This window comes from Populus euphratica, unplaced genomic scaffold (genome assembly GCF_000495115.2).
Source record: "Populus euphratica unplaced genomic scaffold, PopEup_1.0 scaffold417.1, whole genome shotgun sequence".
Taxonomy (NCBI): domain Eukaryota; kingdom Viridiplantae; phylum Streptophyta; class Magnoliopsida; order Malpighiales; family Salicaceae; genus Populus; species Populus euphratica.
In genome coordinates, this window is record NW_011500312.1 from 155,932 (window position 1) to 168,269 (window position 12,338).

The following is a 12,338-nucleotide window of genomic DNA, read 5'->3' on the forward strand; positions in this document are numbered from 1 at the left end:
TGCTTGCTTTTATAGCTGTTCATTTCCTCAGTTGGTGGCTTCACTTACATTGCTTTACTTTGTTCTCGGTTAAGAAGGGCTCCTTATTTTTAGGTTCTCCTCTTAGTCGTTTTCATTCTTTCTCTGATTTTATTTGTGGATTGCTATTTGGTCGATAAGGGAGCCTGTTCCCTTTGTGATCATCTTTGCTTGTGGACTTGCTGGTACTCCAGCAATATATTTATTTTTTGATCTCTTTATATACTTACATTTTGATCAAAAAAAAAGAAAGAGCTCTCAGTAGAGAGAGATGCTCTCCTTCTCTTTGAAGCTTTCTCCTCGTGTTCTTTGATTTCTTCCCCAGGTTTTGTTCTTGAATCTGTAAATCTTGTAATGGCGCCCAACAAGAAGAAGTCTGGGTCCCATAAATCTCGTTTGAAACAACAAAAGTTGCAAGCTGCTTCTCAGCTTATCAACGATTCCACTGTTTTGGCTTTAGAGGCCCCGCCTCATCCCTTTACTGTTCCTGCTACAGTTCCCCCAAATTCAAATTCAAAATCCATTTCCAGCCCGCCTGCTTCCTTAACCCATGATTGTCCTCACCCACATCCTCCTCTCCACTCTCCTTCACATGACCCTATGTCTTCAACCCCTAATATCAATCATGTGTTTGTTGAAGACGATTTGGATGATGTTGACTATGAAGCAGAGGAAGTTGATTTTGATTCATCAGAAGAAGATTATAACGGGGGCTCTAAATTCTTCACCGCTCCGGTGTCAGCAGCAGTCCTTGGTCCACCTCTTCCCCCAGCGGTCAACCAGCCAGCCGCTGTCCTTTCCCCCACATGTGTCGATGATGCTCTGGCTGATGATCCAGGCCCACCTGCCCAAAAGACTCCTATGGAAGCCAAAGCTCCTTTGCCTACCCCAACGAGTGCCAATTCTGAACCTCCCCCTACTGCTTGGCGTTCTCTTTTTCTACCCAATCGTGACACCACCAGATGCCCTAAACTACTTCACTATTCTGCTTACACTGACACCAGAGGCTGTAATTTGATTGATGATGATCTGGACACTAAATGTGATTATGGGAAGCTGTGTCTTGTTGGGTATATTGCTGGTCGTTCCCCTGGTTTCAAAGCCATACAGAACCTTATTTCCACCACTTGGCACTGTGAGGCAGCTTTAACTATTCATGCATCTTGCTGGTTGATCTTTAAATTTGCCAACGAAGCAGAAAAATTGCAGGTCTTATCTGGTGGCCCTTATCTTGTTTATGGGAGACCTCTCATTCTTCGTGCCATGCCAGAATATTTCGATTTCTCTTCTTCAGACATGCACACTGTTCCAGTTTGGGTTAAATTTCCCAGCCTTCCGCTAAAGTGTTGGTCCATCAAATGCTTATCTAAGATTGCCAGTGTCCTTGGTAAACCCATTCAAACTGACATGCTTACCTCTACAATGGCCCGTCTCTCTTATGCTCGGGTGCTGGTGGAGGTTAATTTGTTGTCTGACCTGCCAGGCTCCATTGAAGTTTCCTTGCCTAATGGTAACTTACTCCATCAACAGGTAGTATATGAAACCCTTCCCCAGTTTTGCAAACATTGCAAAATCCTTGGTCACCTTACTTCTACATGCACAAAACTCTCCCCTCCCCTACCTCCAAGTCAGAAGCAGGCTCCTGTCCCAGCTCCTGCTCCTCATGGAAGGGATTCTGTTTTTAATCGATTGGGACCCCAAGTATGCCACCCTGTCGCTGATCGATCAGAGGCGAGTCTGCTTGATGATTATGTTCCTCCTCCAAAACAGAGTGATGCTGAGCCTGTCTCTTCAAGAGAAGCTGGGGTTGATGTCACTGGAGGATGGGAGATAGTCCATCGTCGCAAAATGAAGAGAAAACCATCACCCCCTCAGCCTTCCACTACACTCCTAACTACCGAACTTTACACAGCTCAAGGATCTCCACATTTGCCTTCCTGTTAGCGTCCGATCTCGCCTTCAAGACTTGCCCCCCCCATCTCTTCAGCATCAACTCCTGTCTTAGCTGACACTCGGGCAAGCAAAGGCAAATCTGTGGTTATTGCAGGAGCTTCAGACCTCAACACGTCTCACCTCAAAGGACTTCCTTTAAGAAGGGGAGCTCAGCATCGTACTGGTAATGTCCCTAAAAGGGGCGAGGGGTTGCTTCCCACCCCCCCTCCCCTCCATGAAGCTCTACTGTTGGAACGTGAGAGGGCTCAACAGTCCTCTCAAGCAACATGAGGTTGTAAGCCTCATAAAGAAGAAAAGTCTAGATGTTTGTAGTCTTGTTGAAACTAAACTGACAGTTTCTGCTGTGTCTTTTATGCACAAACTCCGGCTCAAGAACTGGAGATTTTTGTCTAATGCTGTGGCATCTAACACCGCTCGTGTGTTGGTTTTTTGGAATCCTATGACTGTCCAGGTGGAGCTTCTTGACCTTTCTACTCAGGGCCTCCATGTCACCATCACTAGTTTGGTGACCCAGTGTTCTTTCACAGCAACTTTTGTTTATGGTTATAACACTATTATTGCTCGACGAGCTCTTTGGGCAGACTTACAGAGATGGAATCCCAATTCTCCCTGGATTATCCTAGGTGACTTCAACTCTCTCTTATCTCAAGAGGACAAGCATAATGGAGAACCAGTCTCCTCGTATGAAGTTGCTGACTTCCGAACTTGTTGCTCCACTTTAGATCTCTCTGACCTTAATTTCACTGGTAGCCATTTCACCTGGACAAATGGGAAAATCTGGAGCAAGATTGACCGAGTTCTGGTAAATCCTAGTTGGCAAAGTCTTCAAAGAGCTGCACATGTTCACTTCAACACCCCAGGTGCTTTCTCCGATCATTCTCCCATCTCAATTACCATTGGCCCCCAATATCAACCCAGGAGAACTAGTTTCAAGTTCTTCAATATGTGGATTAAACATCCTGACTATCACTCTCTTCTTACGGACCACTGGCATGCTACAGTCCATGGCTCCCCAATGTTCATCCTCTGCAGGCGGCTTAAGCTACTCAAGGGTCCCTTAAAACAGCTAAACAAGCTGCACTTTAGCCATATTTCTGAGAGAGTCCGCCGAGCTGAAGCTAACCTGGAGCAACACCAATCTCTGCTTCAAAATGATAAAGACAATGTGCAATTGCTGTCTCAAGATGCCAAGCTTCGGCTGGAGCTTGTCAATCTTAAATCATCAGAGAAAATGTTCTATAGTCAGAAATTGAAATGTAACTTCTTTAAGGATAATGATCGAGGAACTAGCTTCTTTCATACCTTGATGAGCCAGAAGCACAAGAAGAACTTTATTCCTGCTATTCATCGTGCAGATGGTACTCTCACGACTTCGGTGAGTGAGGTAGGAGCTGTCTTCGTCAGCCATTTTCAGCACCTTCTGGGAACCAAGAGAGCCACATCCCCCTTAGACGACTCTGTTGTGTGCAGTGGCCCCCGTCTTGATCCTACTGTGTATCCTTCCCTATTAGCAAATGTATCAAATGAGGATATTAAAAAGGCCCTCTTCAGTATTGATAATACTAAATCTCCGGGCCCTGATGGTTACTCCTCTCTTTTTTTCAAAAATTCTTGGGATGTGGTTGGCCAGGATGTTTGTGCTGCAGTGAGAGACTTCTTCCAAACGGGTCAGCTCCTCAAACAAATAAATCATTCTATAATAGCTCTGGTTCCAAAGTCTGCTCATGTTTCTTCTGCTAGTGATTTTAGGCCCATCTCCTGTTGTAATGTAGTATACAAGATCATCTCCAAAATTCTTGCTGACAGAATGAGGCAGGTCCTCGATGACATTATCAGTCCGGTGCAAAATGCCTTCCTTGGTGGTCGTCGTATGAGTGACAACATCAATCTCCTGCAGGAGCTTCTAAGGCAATATGAAAGAAAAAGAACCTCTCCTAGATGCCTCATAAAAATTGACTTCAGGAAAGCCTTTGACTCAGTACAATGGCATTTCTTAAGGCATCTGCTTCTCCTATTTGGCTTCCCTCATCAATTTGTCAATCTTGTCATGACTTGTGTGGAATCTGCTTCATATTCAGTTGCTGTAAATGGAGAGCTCTTTGGTTTCTTTCCTGGACAATGTGGTGTAAGACAAGGGGATCCTCTCTCGCCATACCTATTCATCATCTGTATGGAATACCTCTCACGGATGCTATGCTTATCAACCCAAAATCCCTCCTTTCAGTTCCATCCAAAATGTAAGCTGTTTGGTCTCTCCCATCTTTCTTTTGCTGATGATATCATACTGCTATGTCGAGGGGATAGGAACTCAGTCCAGGTTCTATACCAGCAATTACTTCTCTTTGGACAACAATCAGGCCTGGACATTAATATCTCTAAGTCTTCCATTTTCTTTGGAGGAGTTGCGGATCAGTTGAAACAAATTATTCTATCAGACACTGGCTTCTCTGAAGGACAATTTCCTTTTAGGTATCTTGGAGTTCCTCTGAGCCCTCACAGACTCCTTGCTAGCCAGTATTCCCCTCTTCTACACAAATTGGAAGCAAGTATTCAGGGATGGATGGGTAAGCATCTTACTTATGCAGGCCGGCTTGAGCTTATTAAATCCGTTTTATATGGGATGGTGCAACTTTGGGTTAGTATATTTCCCATGCCCTGTGCTGTTATTAGACAAATCACTTGTCTTTGTCGAAACTTCTTGTGGACAGGAAATGCTTGCAGAAATAAGTCTGCTCTTGTGGCTTGGAAAACTGTCTGTTTGCCAAAACATGAAGGAGGGCTAGGATTGATTGATATTCAAGTTCGTAACAAATGCTTCATTGCAAAACATCTCTGGAACATACATCTAAATCAAGATTCCATTTGGATTAGATGGATACATCACTTTTATTTACGCACTCACTCCATTTGGAGTGCTCATGCTCGTAAGACCTCATCACCCTTATGGAAATCAATCCTCCTCCTCAAAAATCAGCTTGTTGAGCTGCACGGGGGACACCAGCAAGTAATTGATCTCATGGCAGGCTGGGACCGGTATGGTGAGGGGTTCACCTCTAATGCTTATGCCTCTCTTCGTTCTCAGGGCTCAGCAGTTAATTGGGAGAAGATCGTTTGGGAGCCATGGGCCCTTCCAAGGCATAATTTCACTCTATGGCTGGCCATGCTTGGAAAGCTTCGAACAAAGGACAGACTTCAATTTACAACCATTGACACCTCATGTATCTTTTGTATGCAGGCAGAGGAGAGCCATCAACATCTATTCTTTGGTTGTCAGTGGACTAATTCTGTGTGGAACAAAGTCAAATCCTGGCTAAATTTACGCAGGCCAATGTCCACCCTTAGCAGTGCCATCCGAGGATTACCCTGTGCAAAGAAGAGCTTAATCGCTAGAATGCAAAGAGTCTCACTTTGTGTTTTGGTTTACTTGATTTGGGAGGAACGAAACCGAAGAATATTTGAGGGCAAGAGTATTTCTTCAGACCTTCTCTTTCGGAAATTCCAAATCACCTTCTACATGATTCTTCATTTTTATGAGCAAGATCATTCTCTCATCCCCGTAGCTTGGTAAATTCTCCTGTGATGCCCCTCTTGTCTGTTGTCCTCTTGGAGGTTGTTCTGGTTGTGATTGGTCGGTTGGAGTATGGAATTAAATCGATTGTCCAGCAAAGTCTCTAATATTTAGTTTCTGCATGGCGCATGCAAGAGGTTCACGTGGGAGTGCATGGGCCATACATTTCAAATTTTTGTGCTCAGCTTTCCTGTCTATCTCTTCCAGCTCCTGTTCACGTTCTCCACCTAGAAGTACCCAGCTTGCATGGGTAACAATGCTTCTGATCGGCTCTTCGCCATTATCCAGGCGAATTGCAATATGGCATCTGTTGCATCCTGCTTTTATTGCTTGGCGATTTTTCGCTGGCCTCCATAGTTAATTCTGGGCTTCTGTCCTCAGCTGCTCTTTGGTCTTATGTCTCGTCGATTAGCTCTATAAGGGAGTCTGTTCCCTTCTTTGGTTTTCCCCTGGCAAGCCTCTAGTGGTGGCATTTGTTTATTGCTCATCGGAGGAGCTGATGGCTTTGTTTCTTCAATGCCGGGGGCTGTTGTAACTCTGGTGGTGGCATTTGTTTGTTGCTTGGTTTGTTGCTCGCCGGAGGAGATGGTGGCTGCTGTAACTCTGGACGGCTTCTTTTTCCCACTTCCTTTTGCATGTCTTCTGATTCGTTGTGGAGTGCTTCTTGCTGTCAGCTTGTGGTGTGCCCTCCTTGTAGCTGCAAGTGCTTTCTTCACACGTGGTTGATCCTTTTGATGGCTTGGCACTTCACTTTTTTCTATTGCTGCAGGCTCTTAAATGCTTCACAGGCTGTCTAGTGGTGTTCTGTGCTCTCCTCATTGGCCGGTTTCCTTTACTCTCTTTTGTTGCTCCTAGACCCTTCCACGTGGAGCATCCTTCTGGTGGCATGTTGCTTTATTGTTTGCCTCCTCATTGGCCTTTGCCTGTGCTATCACGTGGGGGACTATGATGCTTCAGTGGTTTTTCTTCATGGATTTCATGGCTTTCCCTGTTTTTCAGAGTTTTGGCTCCTTTGCTTTTCGCTCCTGCTGTTTGGCTTATTAGCTCGTAGCTGCGGCTGTTCCTGCTTCAGCTTGTACTCGTTTCCTGTTTTTCCTGCTTTTTGGACTCTGTTCCGATGGGCTCCTTTTCTCAAGGGCCCTCTTAACAGTTGTTTTATTTTAGTGGTTTGCTTTTTGGTTTTAAAGGGAGCCTGTTCCCTTTCTGATCAACTTTGCTTGTTGAACTTGCTGTTTTATCAGCAATGTATATTTTTTGATCTCTTTATATACTTACATTTTGATCAAAAAAAAAGAAAGAGCTCTCAGTCAAAGAAAGAGCTCTCAGTAGTCGGAGATCTAGAGTGAGAAATTAGAGAGAGATGCTCTCCTTCTGCCGAAGCTATTCCCTTGTGTTCATGAATCTCCAGTGACTGTTTCCCGTTTTCCTTGTTTTGATTTGCTTGTTTCTGTCCTTTTCATGGTTATGGCTAACAGGAAGAAGAAAGCTGGGTCCCATAAACGTCACCCTAAACAGCTAACTTCTCGTCCTTCTAATGATAGTATTGTTCTTGCTTTAGCGGCTTCATCTGTGGCTGGCACTGTTAATGTTACTGTTCCCCAAAATTCAAATTCAAACCAAATCCCGCCCACTGTACATCCCTCTGAGGATTCTTGTCTCAATCACCGGTTAGATCCTACATCCCCAAGTATTAACCACATCTTTGCTGATGATTTCACTGATGATGACGATCTAGAAGATAAGGACGTTGATCTGGACTCCTCTGAGGAGGCTTGTGCTGGTCGTTCTAAATTCTTTCGTTCTCCAGTGCGAGCTGCCTCAACTGTCCTTCCTAATGGCCTTACTTCTACAGGATCTCTGTCCCTTCCTGCTGGATGTCCTGCTCGTGACACCTCAACTCAAACCCCTCCTCATGGATGCGCCTTGCCAAATTCAGTTCCTTCCTCTGGAGGTCCCCCATCCATTCCCGTCCCTCTTCCTGGGTGTGCCAACAAAGCTACTGCTGCTCCCCCTTTGAACACCGAGACACCTACCTGTGCCCCTCCTATGGATATCCCTTCTACCTCAGCTACTCCAGCCAATGGGACTACTCCTTTGGATAATGCAGCTAGTGGAGCTCCTACTTGGCGTAATCTCTTTGCTTCCATCCGTAACACTGTGAGATGTCCCAAACTCCTTCATTATTCTGTTTTTACTGAAACTAACGGATGCAATTTGGTTGCTGATGATCTTGACTCTAAATGTGACTTGTGGAAAGTGAGTCTTGTTGGTTACATTGCTGGCCGTTCCCCTGGCTACAAAGCCTTGCAGAATCTTATTGCTAATACTTGGCGATGTGAAGCATCCTTGACTATTCATGAATCTAGATGGCTAATCTTTACATTTGCTAATGACACTGACAAATTGAATGTCTTATCTGGTGGCCCTTATTTAGTATATGGTAGACCTCTTATTCTTCGAGCCATGCCAGAATATTTTGTTTTTTCTTCTTCAGATATGTATACTGTTCCAGTTTGGGTTAAATTCCCCAGTCTACCTCTCAAATGTTGGTCCATCAAATGTCTTTCTAAAATTGCCAGTGTCCTCGGCAAGCCCATTCAAAGTGATATGCTAACTGCTTCAATGGCCAGACTATCCTATGCTAGGGTGTTGGTGGAAATCAACTTATTATCTGACTTGCCCTCCTCCATTGAGGTTACATTACCTAATGGTAGCATTCTGCACCAGCAAGTTGTCTATGAGACACTTCCACGATTCTGTAAGCATTGTCGAATTCTTGGCCACCTTACCTCAACTTGTCCTAAATCATCAACTCTCAAGGTTCCCAGCCAGCAGCGGCCTCCAGACTCTGCTGGCCCTTCGTCCATGACTGCCAAAGCTAAGGACAGTGTTTTCAACCGGTTGGGACCTATAGGAGGCACATCTGCAGCTGATAGTTCACATGTTGCTTTGCCTATTAATAGTGAGCCTCATACAGCTCAAGCTAAGGCTAAGGTTTTTAACCGGTCGGGACCTATAGGAGGCACATCTGCAGCTGATGGTCCACAGGTAGCTATGCCTGTTAATAGTGAGCCTCATACAGCACCGGTTGTGACAGTGCCTCTATCTGAAAATGGTCATGTTATGCCTGGCTTAGGAGACTGGGAGCTAGTCACGAGCAAAAGAGTTAGGCGTAAGTCTTCCACCCCTAAGACTTCTTCGGAGTCAACTCCTTCTGTGTCAGTTGAGATTCAAGGGAACTCTCCTCTTACTCACAGTACTAGCATCCATTCTCCTCCTCCTTCAGAAGGACGCCATGCTATTTCTTCATCTCCAGTAGTGTCACTTGACCGTCAGAGTGACAAAGGACTTTTATGTGATAAATCAAATGCAACTGGTCATCCCCCATCCAGGCCTAATGAATTAATCAAAAGGCAAAGGTCTCAGCAGCACCTGGGTGGTGATCGTGGTAGGGGCAAGGGGTTGTTTGTCACCCTACCCCCTCCATGCTAATTCGAAGCTGGAATGTCAGAGGGTTAAATAACCCTCTGAAATAACATGAGGTCGCCAACCTCATGAAAAAGAAAAAAGTAGATGTTTGTGGTCTTCTGGAGACTAAATTGGTTTTGTCTAAAGTGTCTTTGATGCAGCACTTCAGGTTGAAGAAATGGAATTTCTTTTCCAATGCGGCTGTTGCCTCAACAGCTAGAATTGTTGTTTTCTGGAATCCTGCAACAGTCAATGTTGATCTGCTTGATTTCTCAGCCCAAGGCCTTCATGTTCTTATTTCTAGCTTAGTTCATCATTTCAGTTTTTATGCTTCCTTTGTCTATGGATTCAACACTATCATTGCTAGGCGAACCCTCTGGGATGATTTGAGAAACTGGAGTCCCAATGCCCCTTGGCTTATCCTTGGAGATTTCAATTCTCTTCTTTCTCAAGCTGACAAGCACCATGGCGATCCTGTGTCCAATTATGAGACTACTGATTTCAGACAGTGTTGCTCGGAGCTTGGACTAACTGATCTCAATTACTCTGGATGTCATTTCACTTGGTCCAATGGCAGAGTTTGGAGCAAATTGGATCGAGTCCTTGCAAATCCCCTTTGGTCTCTTGCTAATGTTTCCATACATGTTCATTTTGATAACCCAGGGGCTTTCTCTGATCACTCTCCTGCCATGGTTTCTTTCTTTTCTCGGCCTACAGTGGGCAAGCAGTATTTCAAATTCTTTAATATGTGGGCAAATCATGCGGGTTTCCTGCAGTTGGTTGCTGAGCAATGGAATTATCCTGTTCATGGATCCCCCATGTTCACTTTTTGTAAGCGTCTCAAGAACCTTAAGGGCCCTCTTAAAGCTCTCAATAAGCTGCATTACAGTCACATTTCTGAAAGGGTTGCTCGTGCCGAAGCTGCGCTTGATGCTCACCAAACACTCTTATCTCAGGATCGTGATAATGCCCAGCTTCATGCTCTTGATCAGCACCTACGAAAAGACCTCATTTACCTTAAGGAAGCAGAAAGGCTCTTTTTTTCTCAAAAGCTTAAATGCAACTTTCTCAAAGAGTGTGATAAAGGCACTTCTTTCTTTCATGCTCTTTTAAACCGGAAGCATTGGCAGAATTCTATTCCTGCCATTCAGCGGCACGATGGCACTTTTACCACTTGTACGGATGAAGTTGGGGCTGTTTTCGTGGACTTTTATAAGCAACTTCTTGGCACTGCAAAATCAACTCTCCCTCTTAATCCTGTCATTGTTCAGCATGGCCCAATATTGGAAGACTCCTTGCACGCCTCTCTTCTTGCCCCAGTTTCTGATTTGGATGTTAAACTTGCCCTTTTTGCTATAGATGATGCTAAAGCTCCTGGGCCTGATGGTTTCTCTTCTGGTTTTTTCAAAAAAGCCTGGCATTTGATTGGAGGGGATTTCTGTGCTGCTGTGCGGGATTTTTTTATCTCTGGTGCTCTTCTCAAGCAGCTTAATCACTCCATCATTACTCTTGTTCCTAAATCAGCCCACACCACATCTGTTTCAGATTTCCGGCCCATCTCTTGTTGTAATGTTATATATAAAGTGATTGCTAAGATTCTAGCCGGAAGATTATCCCAAGCTCTCTTGACTATTATTAGTCCTATGCAGAATGCCTTCTTAGGTGGCCGGATGATGGTAGACAATATTCACCTTCTCCAAGAGCTGCTCAGGAACTATGAAAGGAAAAGAACTTCTCCTCGATGCCTGATGAAGATTGATTTCAAGAAAGCTTTTGACTCAGTCCAATGGCCTTTCCTTCGTCAGCTTTTGTTATTGCTTGGGTTTCCCAGCCGTTTTGTTCATCTTATCATGCTATGTGTTGAAACAACCACTTATTCAGTTGCTGTCAATGGTAGTATTTATGGTTTTTTTCCAGGTAAGAATGGTGTCCGGCAAGGAGATCCCTTATCCCCTTACCTATTCATTGTTTGCATGGAATATCTTTCCAGGATGCTTCATTTGGCTTCTCTTTCTCCTTCATTCCGATTCCATCCTAAGTGTGATTCTCTGGGTATTTGTCACCTTGCTTTTGCTGATGATGTTATCCTTCTTTCAAGGGGTGATCGCTCGTCAATTTCTTCCCTATTCAGCCAATTAATTACTTTTGGGAAGACTTCAGGGCTCGTCATAAATGCATCCAAATCATCCATATTTTTTGGTGGAGTCTCGAATAATATCAAGCAGCTCATTCTTTCAGACACGGGTTTTGCTGAAGGGACATTTCCTTTTCGATACCTTGGTGTTCCCCTTAGCCCGCACAGACTCCTAGCTAGCCAATTCTCCCCTCTTCTTCAAAAGCTTGACTCAGCTGTTCAAGGTTGGCTAGGGAAGCACCTTAGTTACGCTGGCAGATTAGAGTTGCTCAAAGCTGTTTTATATGGTATTATTCAATTTTGGCTGACCATCTTTCCGGTCCCGGATACAGTAATCAAACAAATTATTTGTCTTTGTCGAAATTTTTTATGGACTGGTACAGTTTCTATGAACAAATCTGCCCTTGTTGCTTGGCATATGGTATGCCTTCCTAAGGATGAAGGAGGTCTCGGTTTTTTTGACCTTAGAGCACGCAATAATAGTTTCTTATCTAAACAGCTCTGGAATATTCATCTCAAGACTGATTCTATATGGATCCAATGGGTTCATCAATACTATATACATCCTCATTCCTTTTGGGACATTTCAGCTCACCACAATTCTTCTCCTTTGTGGAAATCACTCCTACACTTTCGGGATAAGCTTGTTGAGCTGGGTGGCAGCAAGGCATATGTTATATCTCTGCTGGAAAACTGGAGTAGCTCCCCTGGGCCGTTCATAGCCAAAGCATATGATTTCCTGCGTCCTCGCAGCAACCCCGTGTATTGGAGGAAAATTGTCTGGGAGCCTTGGTCTATGCCTAGATACTGTTTTATTCTATGGCTGGCAGTTCTGGGAAAGCTTCGCACCAAGGATAGGCTTCACTTTCTTCCTACTGACTTATCTTGTGTATTCTGCCAGGTTCATGAGGAGTCCCATAGTCACTTATTTTTCAGCTGCCCATGGATTTCCTTCCTTTGGCGAATGATTAGAAACTGGTTGCATATAACAAGATCTATGTCATCCTTAAGCAGTGCCATTCGGGGGCTACGTAGGAGTGGAAACAATGCTGTAGGCAAAATGAGGCGTGCATCTCTCGGCATTCTTGTTTACATAATCTGGGAAGAGAGAAACAGAAGATTATTTGACAGCAAAAGTTTGTCCATCTCTACTCTATTTCGGAAATTCCAGACTCTGTTTTTTCTAGTTTACCATTT